The sequence below is a fragment of the Microtus pennsylvanicus genome, chromosome 8 (genome assembly GCF_037038515.1).
Source record: "Microtus pennsylvanicus isolate mMicPen1 chromosome 8, mMicPen1.hap1, whole genome shotgun sequence".
Classification (NCBI taxonomy): domain Eukaryota; kingdom Metazoa; phylum Chordata; class Mammalia; order Rodentia; family Cricetidae; genus Microtus; species Microtus pennsylvanicus.
The window spans coordinates 37,716,461-37,739,143 of NC_134586.1; positions in this window are offsets into that span (position 1 = coordinate 37,716,461).

Sequence of the window (22,683 nt, forward strand, 5' to 3'; positions counted from 1 at the left end):
TCATAGCAATGGACAGAGTCCATCAATCATGGCACCCAATATTAAGAAGGCAAACATGGTCTTAGGATGAGACCTAAACTAGAGTTTACTGAAGAACAAAGTAAGAAAGTCAGGAAGTTTTGGATCTCTTTAATATTGTCAGAACTGGAGCCACAAATATGAGGAAACTAAAGGTACAATAGAACATTTCCCTCCTCCCCACCAGTTCCCAAATAACTACTCAGAGGCTTACTATTATTTATAAATGCTCAGCTGATAGCTCAGGCTTGTTATTATCTAACTCTTACACTTTAAATTAGTCTATATTCTTTATTTATACTCTGCCATGTGGTGGTACCTTTATTAGCAGGGCACATTCATCTCCTGCTCCCTCTTCATCTGGCTTGCAACTTCTCACTCCACCCTTCTCCTTCCTCTCCTATTTAGTTTTGTTGCCTGACTATACGTCCTTCCTGATACTGTCCAATCAGCACTTTATTAAACCTATTTGAATGACAAATCTTTAAAATGTACAAGACATATATCCCACAGCATAAACTTCATGATTAGAATTCTGGACTTTGATATCAAGAAAAAAAAGTTTAGAACATGTAATGAATAAGAAAAAGATGGGGGAAAATAAACTTTTGCTGCTCTGCCTGTGGTAATTCAGGAAATGTCAGAGAAAGATATCAAATAAAAGTTCTGAGATCTTTCAAGTTCTTTGACTGTGATGGAAATAGGAAAATGACATTCAAAACTCTGAAGAATGTGGCCAAGAAGTTGAACCAGAATGATAAATGAAGTACTACAGGGAATGAATGCTGAACCTAAATGAGATGGACACAAGGAGGTCAATTAGCAAGAGATCCTGCACAGTATGGAAAAGTGTTGTAGGAGGAGAGCGGGCTGTGTCCCACTGCCCAGAAAGCTTATACACCAAAACAATTACATAGAAACTGTATACATTTAAACACTGCCTGGCCCATTAGTTCTAACCTCTTATTGGCTAACCCTTACATATTTGTTTAACCCATCTCCATTTATGTGTATCGCCACTTTACTATTGATGGAGGAAGGTCATTGGTTAAATAAAAAGAAACTGCTTGGCCCTCATTGGTTAGAAGATAGGTGGGAGGAGTAAACAGAACAGAATGCTGGGAGGAAGAGAAAGTGAGCTCAGACTCGACAGCTCTCCTCTCGGGGGCAGACGCCTCTGAGAGATGCCAGGCTCCTCTCTCCAGGGCAAACACACGCGATGAAGCTCCAACCCAGGATGGACATAGGCTAGAATCTTCCTGGTAAGACCAGTGCTACTGATCGCTCTTCGAGCAGATGAGGGAGGGGGACTTGATCGGGGGAGGGGGAGGGAAATGGGAGGCGGTTGCAGGGAGGAGGCAGAAATCCTTAATAAATAAATAAATTAAAAAAAAGAAAAAAAAAGAAAAGCCAAGAAATAAATAAATAAATAAATAAATAAAACCTAAAAAAAAAAAAAAAGAAAAAGAAATGGGCTAGTCCAGGTGTGAGAGTTAGCCTAGAAGAAGCTAGATAGAAATGGGCCAAGCAGTGTTTAAATGAATACAGTTTGTGTGTAATTATTTTGGGTAAAGCTAGCTGTGGGGGTGTCCAGGTGCCAGGGACGCAGCCCGCCGCTCCGAATACTACATACTATGGCTTACCAGCATGAGTCTAACCAGCATCCATCTTGGAGAGGAGAGCCATGCCATCTGCCACACTGCCTTCTTCCTCCCAGCATCCAGTCCTGTCTTCCCCACCTATCTAAGTTCTGCCCTATCAAAAGGCCAAGGCAGTTTCTTTATTTGACCAATGAAAACAACACATAGAAAGAAGACCCTCCTACACCAGAAAAGGCTCATCTCTACTGAGATTGGTGTTGCCTTGTACTACAAGCTCACACAGCAAAATAAGAAGCCTGTCTCTGTGTAAAATATGAATTTTGAGAGCACAATGCCCTCACTCCCAACCCCACAACAGACACACCAACCTACCTGGGTAACTTTAGCCATGATTTTGAAATGATTCAAGACTTTTTGAAATGTTCCTTGGTATTGATGTTCTTTTAAAAATGATTGGGTCATTAATTCTGAAAGTGCACAAGAAGCACCTTAAAATTAAGTAAAATGGTACCACACCTGTCATGTGTTCCAACACTGATGCAACCAGATCGACTTCTTAGACAAGCACAAATACTAACGTCACCACAGGGCTTATTCTTCAACAACTCTAGTTTTTAACTGATACTTGAATGTGGTTTTCTCTTTTATAAAGCCCAGTGAACTTGTGGCTTTAACACCTTCAAGTGTGAACTCCACTTGCTTTATCTTAAAAGTACAACCTTTTTTCTTTTTTAGTGTTTCAAGACAGGGTTTCTCTGTGTAAAGCATTTCTTAACTGAAAAGAAAAAAATCACAGAGAGGGGGCAAGTTTTTTTAAACAGTGATGGGTCCAAGAGAACTGAGTACGACAAGTCTTTTTTTTTTATTTATTTATTAAGGATTTCTGCCTCCTCCCCGCAACCGCCTCCTGAGTGAGGTAAGCCAGACCCAAAAAGAGGAACATGGGATGTACTCACTCATATTTGGTTTCTAGCCATAAATAAAGGACATTGAGCTTATAATTCATGTTCCTAGAGAAGCTAAATAAGAAGGTGAATGCAAAGACAAACACATAGGCATCCTCATGAATATTAACCTTCATCAGACACGTCTTTTATAAAAGGCTCCACACAGCTTCTGAGTCTATGTAGTCTTCTGCTTTCACAATGTGAGGAACACAGCATCCTATGGACCACTTCTCTGCTGGAAGATGCAACAAGAAGGCACCATCTTAGAAGAGACTAGTTCCATCAGTTAGCAACTTCATATTAAACTTCCCAGTGTAAGAATAATAAAAGAAAGACTTTTATTCTCTATAAACTACCTACTCATAAAGTCTTTTAATGTCAGAACGAATGCACAAAGACAAGCACTAAAATGTCCAATAGCACATGATAATCATACTCAGCTCTAAAAGCCTTGTGGAACAATAAGTATACTGGCTTCTGATGTCTAACTTGAGTGTGTATGACCAAAGTATGCAAAGCCACTTTATCACCAGCCACAAACCACACTCTACATGGTAAGTCTAAAATGTCATTAGCAAGACAAGGGTATATCCATAGAGTAGGCTTAGAAATTGAATGGAAAGAAATACATAATTCAAGAGAAGTTATTGATTTTCCATATTTTTGTAGAATTGTACTTGGATTTTTCTCACCATGAAACAAATTTCTATGTACTTAAAGGAAGCGAGAATAAAGAAATAAGAGCTAGGGAAGACAAGAAAACTGAAAGTATGGGTTCTTGAAGATATGGCTCAGCAGTTAAGAATAACTGATTCTCTCACAAAAGACCTAGATTTGGTGGTTCCCAGGACCAACTTTGGGCAACCCACAACTGTCACTAACTCTAACTTCAGGGTAACTGGTATCCATTTTTGTCCTCTGAAGGCACAACATGCCATACACCATATGTACATAATTTAAAGAGTAAAAATAAGTATTTTTTGCAATAAAATCCAGGTTTATTCACAATTGATATGTGCTGATTTATTTTTTCCATGTTATAATTTTTCTTTTTTATTCTTCTTTTTTCTTTTTTTATTTTTTCATTCAAAAATTTACACTTTCTCCCCTCCTCTCATTCCCCTCCCACTTCCCCACTCAATGTCCTCCCTCCTCCTCCCTGCTTGAGAGAGGGCAGAGAACCCTGCCCTGTGGGAAGTCCAAGGCCCTCCTCCCTACATCCAGGCCAAGGAAGCTGAGCATCCAAATAGACTAGGGTCCCAAAAAGCTAGTACATGCAGTAGAAACAAGTTCCAGTGTGTTTATTAATGGCTTCTCAGTCAGCCCCCATTGTCGGCCACATTCAGAGAGTCTGGTTTGATCACATGCTCATTCAGTCCCAGTCCAGCTAGATCTGGTGAGCTCCCATTAGAACAGGCACACTGCCTCAGTGGTTAGACTAACCCCTTGTGGCATAGTGCTTGAAGTTCTAGCAAAAACAATAAGACAACATAAGAAGATCAAGGGGATTCGAATCGAAAATGAAGAAGTCAAACTTTCGTTATTTGCAGATGATATGATAGTGTACATAAGCAACCCCAAAAACTCTACCAAAGAACTCCTACAGCTCATAAACAACTTTAGTAATTTGGCAGGATACAAGATCAACTCCAAAAAATCAGTTGCCCTTCTATACACAAAGGACAGAGAAGCAGAGAGGGAAATCAGAGAAACTTCACCTTTCATGATAGCCACAAATAGCATAAAGTATCTTGGGGTAACACTAACCAAAGAAGTGAAAGATCTATTTGACAAGAACTTTAAGGCTTTAAAGAACGAAATTGAAGAGGACACCAGAAAATGAAAGGATCTCCCATGCTGATGTGGGAGTGTCATATATCAATTTGTTGATTCCTTTGGCTAAGCAATAAAGAAACTGCTAGGCCCATTTGATAGGCCCACCCTTAGGTGGGTGGAGTAAACAGAACAGAACGCCGGGAGGAAGAGGAAGTGAGGTCAGACTCCGCAGCTCTCCTCTCCGGAGCAGACGCAGGAGAGACGCCATGCTACCTGCTCCAGGGAAGACGCACACCATGCCCCAGCTCCGACCCAGGATGGACTTAGGCTAGAATCTTCCCGGTAAGCGCACCTAGGGGCGCTACACAGATGATTAGAAATGGGCCAGAGCAGTGTTTAAAAGAATACAGTGTCCGTGTAATTATTTCGAGGCATAAGCTAGCCGGGCAGGGCAAGCGGCTGGGGTGTTTGGGGACGCAACCCTGCTGCCGCTCCCTATTACTACAAATGACGCCCAGACGTGGGGCTAACTAAACCCACTTAAAAAACCTGAGAAGGCTTAAAAATAAGGAAGAGAGCGTTTAACACAGATTTTTGCTGTTTGTTGGTGGCGTGCTGTAGAGAGATTTCCTGATTCAGCAACAGCAGCAGAAAAAACGCTGTGTCATTTCAAAGCGTGGCTTCCTGGGGCTATGCCGCCAGTGCAAACTCTGGCTTTATGTTGTGTTCCCGCTTGGGATCGGAAGGAGAGTGCTCTGAGACCTTGACGATGACTCAGAGCTCCCCGCCTGCACCTGGGCAGATGGCTGAATCAGGCTTAGGCAGGCTGAAGAGCATGGCGGATTCCTGCCGCCATACAGAGACGTGTTTTTAGACTGCGCAGTGCTCTGCCTGTCAGATTTGGATGTTACTTGGATGAAAAGAATTTCTGTGCTGCATGCTCAGTCTCAGAATTAAAGTGCTGAGTGCCGCTCCTACCTGGTAGCCCCAGAGCTAGCACAAAATGGTACGTCCTCCATTTTGAAATTTTCCTGACTCAGCTTCAGCTGCAAATCCCTGCAGCTCATTAAGAGGTCCTGCCACGAAACACTTAAACGGTGTTGACGAAAAGCTGAACGCATGCTTTTCAGTTTTCAGCCGTAGCAGGAAAAAAGCTGCGCCGTTTAAAAATGCCGGCTTTCTGGGCCATCCTGCCAGGGCAAACTCTGACTGTTTGAGGCAGGAGGGCCGGCTACCGAGAGAGGACTTGAGTATTGTCTGTTGTAGTCCGCTGGCTGGCAGGGACCTTGAAATGCCAGGTGTGGCTATAAACATGGCTGCAGCCTGTATATCCGCCATGAGGCTGGAAAGCTAAGGAATGGACTGGATCTAGCTGGCAAAGCCACGCCTTTAGTCCTACTGATATTGCTTGGTAAAGTAAAGGCTCTTGTGGTCAGAAAAAGAGAGATATACAGTAAAGAGAGATTCAAAGACAGATAAAATTTCTGAATGGTTTAAAGTGTGTTAAAAATATATGCAAGCTGAAAGTTGAAGTTCTTAAAGCAAAAAACAGAAAAAGGAAGAGAGTTGTTGTGTGTCCTAGTACACACCTTTAATCCCAACACTTGGGAGGCAGAGGGAGATAGACCTCTGTGACTTCAAGGTATGGTAGCACACGCCTTTAATCCCAGTGCCTAGAAGGCAGAGACGAACAGATCTCTGTGAGTTCAAGGTGTAGTAGCAAACACCTTTAATCCCAATGCCTGGGAGGCAGGGACAGGCGGATCTCCGAGAGTTCAAAGACAGCCTGGTCTACAGATATACGCTCAAAAAGCAAAAAGTTAACCTAGGAATGTCGCAGCTTAGATTCTTAAGCGCCTAGTGATTTAAAGGTGCAAATAAAAGTGCTCCTGGATAGTAAAAAATTGCAGATTCACAATAGGACAGATTCAGACCACTGAATGAGTCACACTGTTCGATGAATGTACGTAGGCTTGGGACAGAGAAGAAAAAGAATATAGAGAATAAAGTTAATGGTTTTTTTAAAAAAAAAGGTAAAGTCTTTAAAGAGACAGAATAAAGTAAAGTGATAGAGTAAAAATAAGCCGCGTAAAGATGAAAAATTCACAGAGAGTCTGGATTCTTTGTATTATTGTGTTTTCTTTAAAATTTTTGACTGTGAAGGAGCTAAGTACAGAGAGACATTTCATTACATGGGCTGCCAAGCTAAACCAGAATGGATATAAGGGTATTACGATTTCAGAATTTGGGTCTAAGGATATGATGCTTTGGAGAGAGTCTTCTTTTGTTTTCACAGAGGATGAGACTCTATGGATTTCTTCTATTCCGATTTGGTATGATGGACCACGTCCTCCTGAAGGTTTGCTGTGAACATCTTCAAAAAATTACTTCACTCAACTGCCAACTGAGATAAACCTGGCATACAGGTTACACCCTAAATAATCTGATTAACGACGCCCCCATTCAGCAGGAAGCAGTATGGAGAGAAAAAACTGCGCCCATGTTCCCAAATATAGTTTATAAATGTTCTTTTACATTTAAAGGGGGAAATGATATAGGTATGAATAATTTGCATTGGTATGGATTTAAGGTCAATTTTGTTATATGTATAAATGTTTCTGATGTAACTTTTACTTGATAACTGTTTTGTTATATGTAATTTTGCTATGTTAAGGTTAAAGCCTTCCTTTTTTTGTTTAAACAGAAAAAGGGGAAGTGATGTGGGAGTGTCATATATCAATTTGTTGATTCCTTTGGCTAAGCAATAAAGAAACTGCTAGGCCCATTTGATAGGCCCACCCTTAGGTGGGTGGAGTAAACAGAACAGAACGCCGGGAGGAAGAGGAAGTGAGGTCAGACTCCGCAGCTCTCCTCTCTGGAGCAGACGCAGGAGAGACGCCATGCTACCTGCTCCAGGGAAGACGCACACCATGCCCCAGCTCCGACCCAGGATGGACTTAGGCTAGAATCTTCCCGGTAAGCGCACCTAGGGGCACTACACAGATGATTAGAAATGGGCCAGAGCAGTGTTTAAAAGAATACAGTGTCCGTGTAATTATTTCGGGGCATAAGCTAGCCGGGCAGGGCAAGCGGCTGGGGTGTTTGGGGACGCAACCCTGCTGCCGCTCCCTATTACTACACCATGCTCTTGGATGGGTAGGATCACCATAGTAAAAATGGCAATTCTACCAAAGGCAATCTATAAATTCGATGCAATCCCCATCAAAATCCCAACAAAATTCTTCACAGACCTTGAGAGAACAATAACTTTATATGGAAAAAGAAACAGGATAGCCAAAACAATTCTACACAATAAAGGAACTTCCAGAGGCATTCCCTGGCTTCAAACTCTATTACAGAGCTACAGTAATGAAAACAGCTTGGTATTGGCATAAAAACAGAGATGTTGACCAATAGAATCGAATCGAAGACCTGGATATTAACCGCAAACCTATGAACATCTGATTTTCGACAAAGGAGCTAAAAGTATACAATGGAAGAAAGAAAGCATCTTCAACAAATGGTATTGGCAGAACTGGATACCAACCTGTTAAAGAATGAAAATAGATCCATATCTATCACCATGCACAAAACTGTAGAAGGAGCTGCGGGCTGCATTCCTGCCACCCAGCTCCCGGCTGCCTGGCTAGTTTTATACCCGGAAATAACAACACACAAATTATATTCTTTTAAGCACTGCTTGGCCCATTAGTTTCAGCCTCTTCTTGGCTAACTCTCACATCTTGACTAACCCATTTCTAATAATCTGTGTAGCACCACAAAGTCTTACAGGAAGGATCTTAACCTGCATCCATCTTGGAGAGGAGAGCTATAGAGTCTGCCTGGAGAGGAGAGGCATGGCGTCTGCCTCACTTCCTCCCAGCATTCTGTTTTGTCTACTCCTCCCACCTACGGGCTGGCCTATCAAATGTGCCGAGGAAGTTTCTCTATTAACCAATGAAATCAACACAAACAGAAGACTCCCACTTCACAAGACTCAAGTCCAAATGAATTAAAGACTTCAATATAAATCTGACCACACTGAACCTGATAGAAGAAGAAGTAGGAAGTAGAGTGCAACACATAGGCACAGGAGACCACTTCCTACATATAACCCCAGCAGCACAGACAATAAGAACAACACTGAATAAATGGGACCTTCTGAAACTGAGAAGCTTTTGTAAAGCAAAGGACACTGTTATTAAGACAAAAAGGCATCCTACTGAATGGGAGAAGATCTTCACCAACCCTACATATATATTTTGATCTCCAAAATATATAAAGAACTCAAGAAAAAATAAGTATTCTTTTTTGAAAAATAGAGAAGAGTAGATTATACTGGTCCCATAAAATTAGTTTAAATATACCTCACATACACACAAATATATATATTTGGTTTTTTCGAGACAGGTTTTCTTTGTAGCTTCTGTGCCTGTCCTGAAACTAGCTCTTGTTGATTAGGCTGGCCTCAAACTCACAGAGTTCCACATGTCTCTGCCTCTAAGTGCTGGGATTAAAGGTGTGGACCACCATCACCCAGCTATATTTCTTAAAGTTGAAATAGAATTTCCTTAACTTATTTCTTAAACATCTGAAAAAGTTATCAGTAAAACAAAACCTGCAATTTTCTTTTTGAAGAATTAAAAAGAAATAAGATTTCTATTTTTTTTTTCAGAAACTAGTTTCACTGCTTGCTATGTAGTCCTTACTAGTCTCAATCTCATGCTCCTCTGGCTTCAGACATGCAAGTGTTGGGACTACCCAGTTCATAACATTTTCGGAATAACTTAAAATTTACAGAAATATTTCAAATATATCCCTTTCCCCCAATGTCATGGTTTGAGGGTAAAATGTCTTTCATAGACTCAGATTTTCAATACATGGTCCATAGCTGATGGGAGCAGTTGAAAGGTTGTGGAACCTTGAAGAGAAAACTGGTCATTGGAAGCATGCCTTGAAGTTTTAGGGTCCTTACACTTCCTCTGTTTTTTTTTGTTGTTGTTGTTGTTTTGTTTTTTACTGTGGATGCAATGTCTTGATGGACTGTATCACTTCTATGAGCCTAAATAAGCTCTTCATCCCTTAAGTTACTTCTTGTAAGGTATTTTGGCTACAACAGTGAAAACTTCAACTAATATAGTGAATTTGTTTGAATGTGAGCTTTGTCCACCTTGAAACCCCTGATGCTCTAGCCTGGATAACTATGGGGGACAATTTTGTTTATTGTATGATGTTTAGCATTCTTAGTTTGTACCTTAGTTTCTGATAGTGCTGCCACCTCCAATAGTAACAGCTAAAAATGTTTCCAGACAGTAAAACTATCTCCCAGAGATCAAAATTATGTTATGTGGAGAATCATTGACCTATTGTTAATCTTTTACATAAACATAGCTTATTATTTTAAAACTAAGTCAACTAATACTGAACTATTACTCTTAACTAAGCTATAGCCTCTTCTGTCTTCATCAATTAGCACTCTTTGTTTGACTGAGGAGATAATTCAAGGAGCTATATTTTGTTAAATAAAGCAATCATTTTTAATTATAAATCAAATTTCTCTCAACATACTCTTAGGTTTCTTTTGATAAAAGTACAATAGATTTCTCATAGGATTTTTACAGTTCCTTGAAGTTTTAAAATTTATGGGCATATAATTACACATATAAGTGGGGTTTTGATTAAGAATTGTTCCCCAGAGACTTATGCATTTGAAAACCTCATGATAAAGCTTGGGAAGGTTATAGAACCTTTACAAGTGAGGCCTGTTGGGGGAAGATGGAGGGTTTGTAGCCTCACCTCACATAGCCTTAGCTCTCTCATCTTCCTGTGTAATAAAGCAGAATTTCTCAGCTTCCTGTTCCATCTACCTGCTGCTATACCTTCCTTACCATTAAGGACTTTCACTCTGGAACATAAGTCAAAATGAATATTTTCTTCCATAAGTCTTTTTTGATCATGATGTCTTTTTTTAAATTTTTTTAAAATTATTTATTGAAAAAATTGCCGCCTCCTCCCTGCCTCCCATTTCCTTCCCCCTCCCCCTACTCCTCTACCCCTTCTCCCACTCCTTTCCCTCTCCCTCTTCAGTCCAAAGAGCAGTCAGTGTTCCCTGCCCTGTGGAAAGTCCAAGGTCCTCCCCCTCCATCCAGGTCTAGGAAGGTGAGCATCCAAACAGACTAGGCTCCCACAAAGCCAGAACATAAAGGAGGATCAAAACCCAGAGCCATTGTCCATGGCTTCTCATCAGCCCTCATGTCTGCCATGTTCAGAGAGTCCGGTTTTATCCCATGCTTTTTCAGTCCCAGCCCAGCTGGCCTTGGTGAGCTCCCAATAGATCAGCCCCACTGTCTCAGTGGGTGGGTGCACCCCTCGTGGTCCTGACTTCCTTGCTCATGTTCTCCCTCCTTCTGCTCCTCATTTGGAGCTTGGGAGCTCAGTCCGGTGCTCCAATGTGGGTCTGTGTCTCTATCTCCATCCATCACCAGATGAAGGTTCTATGGTGATATGCAAGATATTCATCAATATGGCTATAAGACAGGGCCATTTCAGGTTCCCTCTCCTCAGCTGCCCAAGGAACTAACTGGGGACATCTTGCTGCCCACCTGGGAGCCCCTCTAGGTCCAAGCCTCTTGCCAACCCTAAGATGGCTCCCTTAATTAGGATATATACTTCCCTGCTCCCTTATAACAACAAAAACTAATGCCATGATATTTATATTATGTGTTCACTCTTGATATCAATAATTTTTATTCTCTCTTGGTTCTTGATCACTCAGGCTACTGATGAACTGTTTGCTGAATGCTTAAGAACATCAACATAAGATGTGGTGCCATGAATCTGATTAGGCAGGATGGAATGTACTTGAGCTCATTGACACAGGAAGGAAGTTTCTTACCTGGATTTTGTCAGCACAAACATTAAGACTAAGAATTAATAACTAGGACCTCATGGGACTAAAGAGCTACAACAAAGGACTTTATTATTTGAGTGAAAAGGCAGTCCACAGAATGGAAAAATTCTACCAATATACATCTGTAAAGGCTTATCTCTACAATTTACAAATAACTAAACAATAAAACCTAAACACCCTTAAATCAAATAACCCAGTTTAAAAATAGAATGTGGAATTAAACAGTGTTCATTACTGCTGGTGAGAGTATAGACTGAGGCAGCTACTATGGAAGTCAATGTGGAAGTTCTTCACAGAAAGAAAAATAGATTTACCCTATGGCCTAGATATACTTCTCAGGCATATGCCCCAAAGACTCTGTAAAACTAAGTGCTCATCCATGTTTATTGCTGCTCCATTTATAGTAGCCAGAAAATGGAAAGAATTTAGCAGTCTATCAGCTGAGGGAACAGACAATAAAAATATGATATACTTACACAAAGGAAAATAATAATTCAACTCTTAAGAAATGATAATATGAAATTCATGGGCAAATGGAAACAATCATTCTGAGGGAGATAACTCAGGCCCAGAAAGACAAACGACATGTATTTTCTCCTATTTATGGATGTTAACCTTGAGTCTTCAAACATGTCTGTTTTACTTGAATACCTATAAAGTCAGGAAGTAAAAGGCCATGAATGGGGTCACTTTCATAGGTGGGGAGAGAGAAAGAAGTAGTATAAAAACTTACAGAGGATTAATGGAACAGAAAGGATTAAGTCTGGGTGTAGAATGTCACAATATCGTTAGCTATCCTGGAACTCACTATGTAGACCAGGTTGGCTTCTGACTCAGAGATCTGCCTACTCCTCCTTCCTGAATGCTGGGATTAAAAATGTGTGTTACCATGTTTGAAAGACTTATTGTTATATCTATAGATTAATATACCTCACAACCCTCATCAGAGAAGCTTTGGTTTGCAGTAGATTGTGATTAACACAGAGACCCACAACTGACCTAGATGGAGAGGCTGAGAACCTGCAGAATGCCCCATGCTAAATGAAACATCTATACTTCATCCTTCTTTCTAGGGCTCAGAAGGGGTAATGCTGGGTCATCTGATAGATCTATATTTAGTTTTTTTGAGGAGCCTCATACTGGTTTCCATAGTGGCTGAACCAATTTTTATTTTCTCACAGAATATATAATTATTCTTTTTTTGGATTTGAGGCTTTTCTTTTTTAACTTTTTTTTGTTCCTTAGATCTTAATTCCTTGTCAAATGGATAATTAGCAAAAATTTTTCTCCCATTCTGTAGTCTATCATTTGGTTATTTCCTTTTAATGTGAAGAAGCTTTATAAAATTATTTTTTATATTTTATCTGTTCTTAATAAGTTCATATATGTATAGAATGTTTTACTCATGACTCGCTCCTCTTTCCAGCTTCTTCCAGAACTGTCATATTCCTCTCCCAACTTTGCATTCTTTTCTTGCTTTCTCTTCATAATCCTCTGAGGTAAATTAGAGCTTTGTGTTTGTTTGAGTAGAGGGATATCCACTGAAGTATGGGCAACATATAAGAAGTCCTCTCTCTAAAGAAAACTGACCCTCTCTCCCAATGCTGTTGTCAACTCCTCTGGACTAGTCTTAGGATTCCTATCACTTTGAAGAGACACAATGAACACGGTGACACTTATAAAGGAAATCATTTAATTGTGGTGACTCGCTTATAATTCTGTTGTGATGAGGGCCAATTGTTCATTTCCCGGCTGCCCAGTCCCAAAATAACCACACAGAAACTATATTATTTAAATCACTTCTTGGCCCACTAGCTCTAGCTTCTTTTTTGTTAACTTTTACATATATATGTAACCCATCTCCATTAATCTGTGCATCACCACGAGGTCATGATCTACCAGCAAAGTTTTTGCATGTCTGTCTCCTGCTGCAACTCTATGGCTTCTCTCTAACTCTGCCTTCTTCTTCCCAGCATTCAGTTTAGTTTTCCCCACCTAACTAAGTTCTGCCTTGCTATAGGTCCAAAACAGTTTCTTTATTAATCAATGGTAATCACAGCATACAGAGGGGAATCCACATCACAATTCAGAGGTTCAATCTATTTCCATCATAGTGGGACATGGCAGCCTGATGGAAGACATGGTGCTGAAGCTACAAGTGTTATAGTTTGCAGGCAACTGAAAGTAGACTGTGACACTAGATGATATTTTGAGCATATATGAGACCTAAAAGTTACCTGTAACATGACACACTTCCTCTAATGAGGCCACACCTCCTAATAGTGCCACTCCCTTTGGGTTCCATTTTCTTTCCTACCACATTCCATTCCCTGTCCCCAAAAACTTGTAGCCATATCATAATACAAAAATGCATTCAGTTCAATTTCAAATGTCCCCATAGTCTATAACTGTCCCAAACTTGTTTAAAAGTCTAAAGTTCAAAGATTCTTCTGAGATTCATACAATCTCTTAATTGATAACCTATAAACCCAAAATCAAAACGGATCACATACTTTCAGCATATAATGGCACAGGATATATATTACCCTTCCAAACCTTAGATCCCTCTGAAGAATTGAGCCAGCTGCCCAAGACTGGCCCTGGCTGAGGAGAGGAAGTACATGCTTGTCATGCAGATCCCAGGGTTGGAGACAATCAGATGTAGCAGAAAGTGGAGTCAAGCAGGAGTTCATTTATTTCCTTACAGCGTGCAACTTAAAAAGCAAAATCCCATGAATCCCAGAAGAAGCAGAAGGGAAATTAGCCAATCACATCAGCAGTCACATCTGCATGAGCCGCGGCTCCCATTGCTTCTAATGGGGATCACGAGGGCATCAGGCACTTTATGTCATCTTACCCCATCTCTAACTCCAATAATCTTCTTGTAAATAAGTCAGATCTCCTCCCACCTTGCTCCCCTTCAGCACCATCTAGGGATTATTCTTCACGGGCTTTGCAACATCCCCCCCCTTTTTTTTAATTTCTTGCCTTTTTCTAAGTGTCACGCTTTTGGTGTAGTTGTCATGCTTTTGGCGTAGCTTTTGGTACCAACTCCACCTTTTTCTGACATTTTCTTTTGTGCTAACTTGGCCACTCCAGGCTCCTATATGCTCAGACTTGATTCAGTGCACAGTAAGGGAGCAGAGTGAGGAAATACTAGACAAAAGGAAGACTGAAAACCAGCTGGGCAAACTCCAAATGCTATCTCCACATCAGATGTCAAGATATTCTTCAGACATCCAACTTCTTTCAGGTTTGCTGGCTGCAACAAACTTTCTGCTGGACTGGCCCCACTCCTTCAACAAGTCCTCTTCGGTGGGTATTCCCACAGCTCTGGCATCTCTAACATGTTGGAGTCTTCAACTTCAGAGTTTCATGCAATGACTCCTTTAGGTCTACATTCATGGACACTCCTGAGACATGCCTGGCTACAGCAGCATTCCTTAGTCACAGAGGCAAATTCCATAGCCCTTTCTTCTATGCTTAATTCAAGTACCACATGGCTGAAATGGCCAAGTTCTGCTGTTTGCTGGGGTTGGAACATAGCTCCCTTATTCAATTACATCTTTACCAGCTTTATGTCTTTCATTACCTAATCTTGACTATTTTGAAACTTGCTCTGTAGACCAGGCTAGCCTCAAACTCAAAGTTCTGCCTGTTTCTGCCTTCCAAGTGCTGGGATTAAAGGTATGTACCACCACACCTAGCTTTAAATTTTTCTTTAATTCCTTTTCACAAATAGGAAATTTAACTGGATGGGATCTTGCCTTGAGGTCACTACTCTCTTGATTCCATTTCTTAGTTTCTTAGTCTATCTTCTTGATCAAAGGATTTAGGTCTATTCCACTACCTGGTGCCCCTTTTCTCAATCTATGATTTTTTTTTTAAATTTTTATGTGCTTGGTTTGATCCTTTTCATTATAAATTTTCATCAGAATTAATACTAATAACCTCATGACAGAGTCTATACAAAGCTGTTTTGCAATTTCTTCTGCCAAAAAAACTAATTTAAAACTCTTCACTTTAACCTCAGGCAGCCTCTTTAGACAAGGAAAAAAAAACAGTCACATTCTTTTCCAGAATATCATTAGAAAAATCTCAGGGTCACATATTAATATTCTTCTTTGAAACTTCTTGAACAAGGCCTCCACAGTGTATCAAATCACATTCAGCACCACTCTTTTCCATGTACAATACTTAAAGGATTCCCACTGCTTTCCTAACCCAAAGCACAAAAATTCAAATTACTCCAAACAAAAACATGGTCAGGCCTATCACAGCAATACCCCAGCCCCCGTACCAACTTCTGTGTTAGTTAGGGTTTCTATCACTATGAAGAGACACCATAATCATGACACATCTTATAAAGAAAAACATTTAATTGCATTGACTTGCTTACAGTTCAGAGGTTTAGTCCATTGTCATTATGGTGGGACATGGTAGCATACAGGCAGGCATGGTGCTGGAGCTGAGAGTGCTATTGCATCTTGTAGGCAACAGGAAGTAGACTATGACACTGGACGGTATCTTGAGCATATATGAGACCTCAAAGTCTGCCTGCACAGTGACATACTTCCTCCAACAAGAAAACACCCACTCCAACAAGACCATACCTTTTAATAGTGCCACTTGCTTTGAGTGCCATTTTCTTTCAAACCCCCCAGAAGAGGGTACAGCTTTGTCATTCCCACTGCCATCCAAGATAGAATATTGACTAGCTTGATCTCATGCAGATCTTGTTCAGTCATCTACAGCTGCTGTAAATTCATAAAGGCAGCAGGCTTTTCATGTCCAGAAGACACTATTTAACAGCTTTATCTCAACAGTCCCTTTAACGAGCATCAGAGAAGATGGTTTTTAGATCCACTAAATCACATTTAACACTTATTTGACTTTATTTTTTGTGTAATTCATTTTCAGAAAGTTCTGCCTGTTTCTAGATCTTGATTTATTTTCTCTAATTTTTTCTCTGACAATTTCAGAGTTTATGGTTTCACATTAGGTCTTTGATATATTTAGAAATGATTTTTGTTCAGAATAAAAGATAAGGAACTAATTTCAATCATCTACATATCTATAGCCACAGTTTGCAGTATCATTTGTTGAAGATGGTTCTTAATAATATATATTTTTGGAATGTTTCTCAAAAATCAGGTATATATTTACATGTGCTTATTTTATTAGTCATCTATTATATTCACCTGATCTATGTATCTGTTTTTGTGCTGGTATCATGTTGCTTTTGTTGCTGGTTCTTTTATATAACTTGAAGTCAGGTATTCTGATATCTCCATCATTGGATGTTTTTTTTTTTTTTATCCAGAATTGCTTTAGATAACCAGAAGTTTTTAACGTTTCTGTATAAAATTTAATATTTTTTAAAATATTGTGAAGAATGACTTTGGAATTTTTATAGGCATTGCATTGAAACTCTGATTGAGTTTCACTTCCTTGGTGAGGTTTATTCTAAAGTAGGTTTTTGAGGCTACTGTGAAGGACACCAGCATTTCGAAATCAATGATACACTGCATCCTCTTTTCTGCTATCTTATGGCCAGAATACAATTCTGTAGCAAACATTGCTTTATGGGCCAAAGTGGACATTCCTAGTCAGATTCTATAAGATACTGTTTGCCTTCACTATTTCCTTTGAGTTTTTATTTTGGGGGGAATTTCATCATAAATTCTGTATTTACATTTTCACCCCTTCTTTACCCCAGTCCAACTCTTGCCATGTCCATCCCCCTATGCTCAACACTCCCTCTCAATTTTATGATCTCTTCTGCCTCCAGTGTTTTTAATGATGATATTGAAAGTGGGATGGACACTAGAAAGGTTTTTTCTCCTACCTCAATAAGCAGTGTTTTGTTTAAAAGCTTTCAAAATGAATCCCTTGCAGATCAATGTTTTTCTATTTACTTCATATATTTGTGTTGGGGAGAGTGGCTTCAAGATTTCTATGGAAAAGGCTCTTTGTTTGGGGGAGGTTCTAAATGCTAATATATCTATTTAATAGATTTGCAAATAAGGTTCATGGGACTCTGTAATTTTCCCCGAAAACATACAAGTAATAAACACTATCAGGAAATAGGAAAAGAAGACAGTCTATCATTCCTCATAACATTCTAATTCCTTCCACTGAATTCCACTAGACAGCAGAAACTAGTTATCTGATCTTTCTTTTTAAAGGAAGTAACCCTTAAAATTGCAAACATTTAATTTAAATTAACATCTCCTGTCTATTCTCTCAGCTCATCCTCTCAAATCTGATTTGCAGACAATGAAACAAAGCTTAAATTCACTGACATTCTGTCAACTGGGTCCTTAAGGAACCAGGAGCTGCTTTGTTTGAAATGACTGTCATGAGTTGACTTGTAGAAAGTAATTGGTTCTATAATTTTATACATGTCAAATTTGCTACACGGTGTTTCCTAATTGCTGTTTTGCGTGTGCACACAGGTGTAAAATCAATTTAGTTGCTCTGGTAGCTATTTGGCATTGGCTATAAGCCATGAAATAATAAAATGCAATGATGGTTGGTAACGTGGGATTCAAGCATTTCCAAACCTTTTTTTTCATAAAAAAGATTAGGTCAAGTTCACAAAGTCATTGAGCTCCAGCATCCTTAGCTTAACTGATGTCCACCTCTTACATTTCATGGTTTCTCCCTAAGTTTACTCGATTTAGACCAACTAGGAGCACTTATTATCTGATGTCTGTGTACTTACCTAATACAATGATAATCAAGGTCAATGTGCTATCTGGTTATCTAGATAAAATAAATTACTGTATTTTATTTACAGCTGAAATATTTATCAAATTCTAATTATTTGAGAATCAGCAGCAGCCTAATGGGATGCTATAAGTAGATAGGATACTAAGATAACTTTACCTCAATGCCTCTCAAAAATCTAGCTTGTCACTGAATCCCCCAAAGAGCTTGTTAAAGCAGACTTTAGGCCTCACAGTTTCTGAAACAGTCAGTGGGGAAGGGAATCTCAACTCCTAAGAGGTTTCCTGATGGTACTGAGGCTGATTGTACCAGGATCACACTGTAGACCACTGACTGAACCCAACACAGTGCTCCCGCTATGCTAATATTCCACAAATGAGGAAATCAATGTATGTGCAGAGGTGAGAATACACAGGGAGTCTGTCACAGAACCAGCTCTCCAAGCCAAAGGCTTCTTCACTCCCTCCAGAGTTTCCCCAATATTACCCTCTTTCTTCTAACATTCAGAAGAGAAAGAACAAAGGATGTTATCGGTGTATTTTTCTGATTGACAGCACTACCCAGGGCCGATTATGGATGTGAAGTGAGCAAGCCATGAGAGAAGAACTATAAGATAGGAAACGAAAACCTCAGGGAAATTTCATGTCAGCCATTCACTATAATGTGACATCAGGTCAGCATTTTTCACTCCAAACAATTTTGTTTGAATTTATAACTTCTCTGGCTTTCCAAAAGAGATAATACTTATTCAACTGCCAGAAATATAATTTTAAATATTCAAAACTGGTTTATAAAATTTTACAACTCAAATTTAAATTAAATGTAATTTTAATATGTAACAATACTATTATAAATACCATCTATAATACAAAAAGAAAAAAGAGGCTCTGTGGCACATAATATGACCATATAAAAATTTAAATAATATTCCTCTTCTAAAATCATAATATTCTCATTATACAACCTGTAACTATTATATGAAAATGTGGACAAAGATCTGCATCCTTTTACCTACATGGTTACATTCAATAAAGATGCTGTTCACTCCAATTTTTTATAAGTAATACCCACCATTTGGACTCCTTGGATGGGATGTCCATGAGAGGAAGAGGAGGAGGAAGAGGTCAAGAAGTCCAGAAGGGCTCTCGGCCCCAGGAGAACCAGCGTTGGGGTGAGTTTCTGGCCCGCGGCGCCAGCCAGGGACGGGGATCTCGGGGGTCCCTTGGCCTCCTGTCTTTCTTGGGCTCTCTGCAGGACCTCTATTCCCTGGTTACTGCCTCTTTCTTCCTGGCCCACCCAGCTTCCATCCAGAGCCCTCCCCACTTGCCCCCCCCCCCGCCCTCTTTTGGCGCGAGGCATTGGGAGCTGGGTCCCAGTTCTCGGGGCGCCCGGGCGGGCTCCACTGCCTTTGTTTCTATGGCCTGCCTGCACCAAGGAGAGTAGGCTCTTTGTTTGCGAGCTGCCCAACCAGCACGGAGGCCTGATCTCTCGGCCCCAGGAGAACCAGCGTTGGGGTGAGTTTCTGGCCCGCGGCGCCAGCCAGGGACAGGGATCTCGGGGGTCCCTTGGCCTCCTGTCTTTCTTGGGCTCTCTGCAGGACCTCTATTCCCTGGTTACTGCCTCTTTCTTCCTGGCCCACCTAGCTTCCGTCCAGAGCCCTCCCCACTTGGGCCCCCCCACCCTCTTTTGGCGCGTGGCATTGGGCGCTGGGTCCCAGTCCTCGGGGCGTCCAGGCGGGCTGCAGTTCCTTTGTTTCTGTGGCCTGCCTGCACCCAGCAGGGTAGGCGCTTTGTTTGCGAGCTGCCCAACCAGCACGGAGGCCTGATCTCTCAGCCCCAGGAGAACCAGCATTGGGGAGAACCAGCGTTGGGACGAGCCAGGGTTGGGCACGGAGACCTGATCCCTTGGTGCCAGGAGAGCCAACATTGGGGAGGCCGCGTTGGGTAGGCAAGGAGACCTGATCTGGTAAAAGAAGACCCATAAGGGAGTATTTGGAAGAAGAGATGGGCAGACGACAAGGCAAGAATTCGCCCAACAAACTGAAAAGCAACATGAAGCCACCAGAATCCAGCGACCTCACAACGGAAGGACATGAACACCTTAATCAAGAAGGAGAAAAGTTTGACTTCATGAAAGTGATTGATGCCCTCAAACAGCATGTAAAAAACGCCCTAATAGAAATGGATGAGAAATATGACAGAAAGTTTGAAGAATTGAATAAATCAGTGAATGATACCCTAGAAAACCAAGGAAAAACAATCAAACAGATAATGGAAACAGTTCAAGACTTGAAAACTGAAATAGAGGCAAAGAAGAAAACACAAACAGAGGGCCGGCTGGACATGGAAAATCTAGGTAAACGAATAGAGACTACAGAAACAAGCATAACCAGCAGAATACAAGAGATAGAAGAAAGACTCTCAGATTCTGAAGATACCATAGAGAAAATAAACACTATGATCAAAGAAAACAGCAAGTCCAACAAACTCTCATCACAAAACATTCAGGAAATATGGGACACAATAAGAAGACCAAACCTAAGAATAATAGGAGTAGAAGAAGGAGAAGAAGTGCAGCTCAATGGTCCAGAAAATATATTTAATAAAATTATAGAAGAAAACTTTCCCAACCTAAAGAAAGATATACCTATGAAGGTGCAAGAAGCATACAGAACACCGAATAGGCTGGATCAAAAAAAAAAAAAACATCCCCTCGCCATATAATTATCAAAACACAAAGCATTCAGAATAAGGAAAAAATATTAAGAGCGGCAAAGGAAAAAGGCCAAATTACTTACAAAGGTAAACCTATCAGACTTACACCTGACTTTTCCATGGAAACCATGAAAGCCAGAAGGTCCTGGATAGATGTACTCAGAAACTGAGAGACCATGGATGCAAGCCCAGATTACTATACCCAGCCAAGCTTTCGTTCACTATAAATGGAGAAAATAAAATTTTCCAGGATAAAAACAAATTCAAACAATATGCAGCCACAAATCCAGCCTTACAGAAAGTAATAGAAGGAAAATCACTAACCAAGGAATCCAATAATGACCACAATAACTCAGACATCTAGAGACCCTTCATCAACACAAACCAAAGAAGGGATACACACAAACTCTACGACTAAAAAAAAATGACCGGAGTTAACAACCACTGGTCATTAATATCACTTAATGTCAATGGTCTCAACTCACCTATAAAAAGGCACAGGCTAAGAGATTGGATAAGAAAACAGGATCCAACATTCTGCTGTTTACAAGAAACACACCTCAACCACAAAGACAGGCACCTACTCAGAGTAAAGGGTTGGGAAAAGGCCTATCAAGCAAATGGACCTAAGAAACAAGCAGGTGTGGCCATACTAATCTCTAACAAAGTTGACTTCAAACTTAAATCAATCAGAAGAGATGGAGAGGGGCATTTTATATTCATAACAGGAACAGTTCATCAGGATGAAGTCTCAATCCTGAACATCTATGCCCCTAATATAAAAGCACCCACGTACATAAAAGAAACATTGCTAAAATTCAAGGCAGCCATCAAACCGCACACACTAATAGTAGGAGACTTCAACACTCCTCTCTCACCAATGGACAGGTCAATCAGACAGAAACCTAACAGAGAAATAAGACAATTAATGGAGGTAATGAAACAAATGGACTTAACAGACATCTATAGAACATTCCACCCAAATAGGAAAGAATACACCTTCTTCTCTGCAGCTCATGGAACCTTCTCGAAAATCGACCACATAGTCGGTAACAAAGCAAACATCCACAGTTACAAAAAAGTATTACTAACCACCTGTGTCTTATCAGATCACCATGGATTAAAGTTAGAATTCAACAACAAGGCTACCCCCGGAAAGCCCACAAAGTCATGGAAACTGAACAGCCAACTACTGAACCATACCTGGATTAAGGAAGAAATAAAGAAAGAAATTAAAGTCTTCCTGGAATTCAATGAAAATAAAGAAACAACATACTCAAATTTATGGGACACTATGAAAGCAGTCCTAAGAGGAAAGTTCATAGCACTAAGTGCCCACTTAAAGAAAACAGAGAAAGCTCACATTGGAGACTTAACAGCCCACCTGAAAGCTCTAGAAAAAAAGAAGCAGACTCACCTAGGAGGAGTAGGAGACTGGAAATAATCAAACTGAGGGCTGAAATCAATAAAATAGAAACACAGAGAACAATCCAAAGAATCAATGAAACAAAAAGCTGGTTCCTGGAGAAAATCAACAAGATTGACAAACCCCTATCCAAACTAATCAAATGGCAGAGAGAGAATTTGCAAATTAATAAGATCAGAAATGAAAAGGGGGACATAACCACAAACACAGAGGAAATTCAGAGAATCATTAGATCTTACTACAAAAGCCTATATGCCACAAAACTGGAAAATGTAAAGGAAATGGATACTTTCTTAGATAAATATCATTTACCAAAGTTAAATCAGGACCAGGTGAACAATCTAAATAGACCTGTTAGTCGCGAAGAATTAGAAGAGGTTATCAAAAACCTCCCTACCAAAAAAAGCCCAGGACCAGATGGTTTCAATGCGGAATTCTACCAGAACTTCCAAGAAGACCTAATACCTATACTCCTTAATGTATTTCACAATATAGAAACAGAAGGGTCATTACCAAATTCCTTTTATGAAGCTACAGTTACTCTGATACCAAAACCACA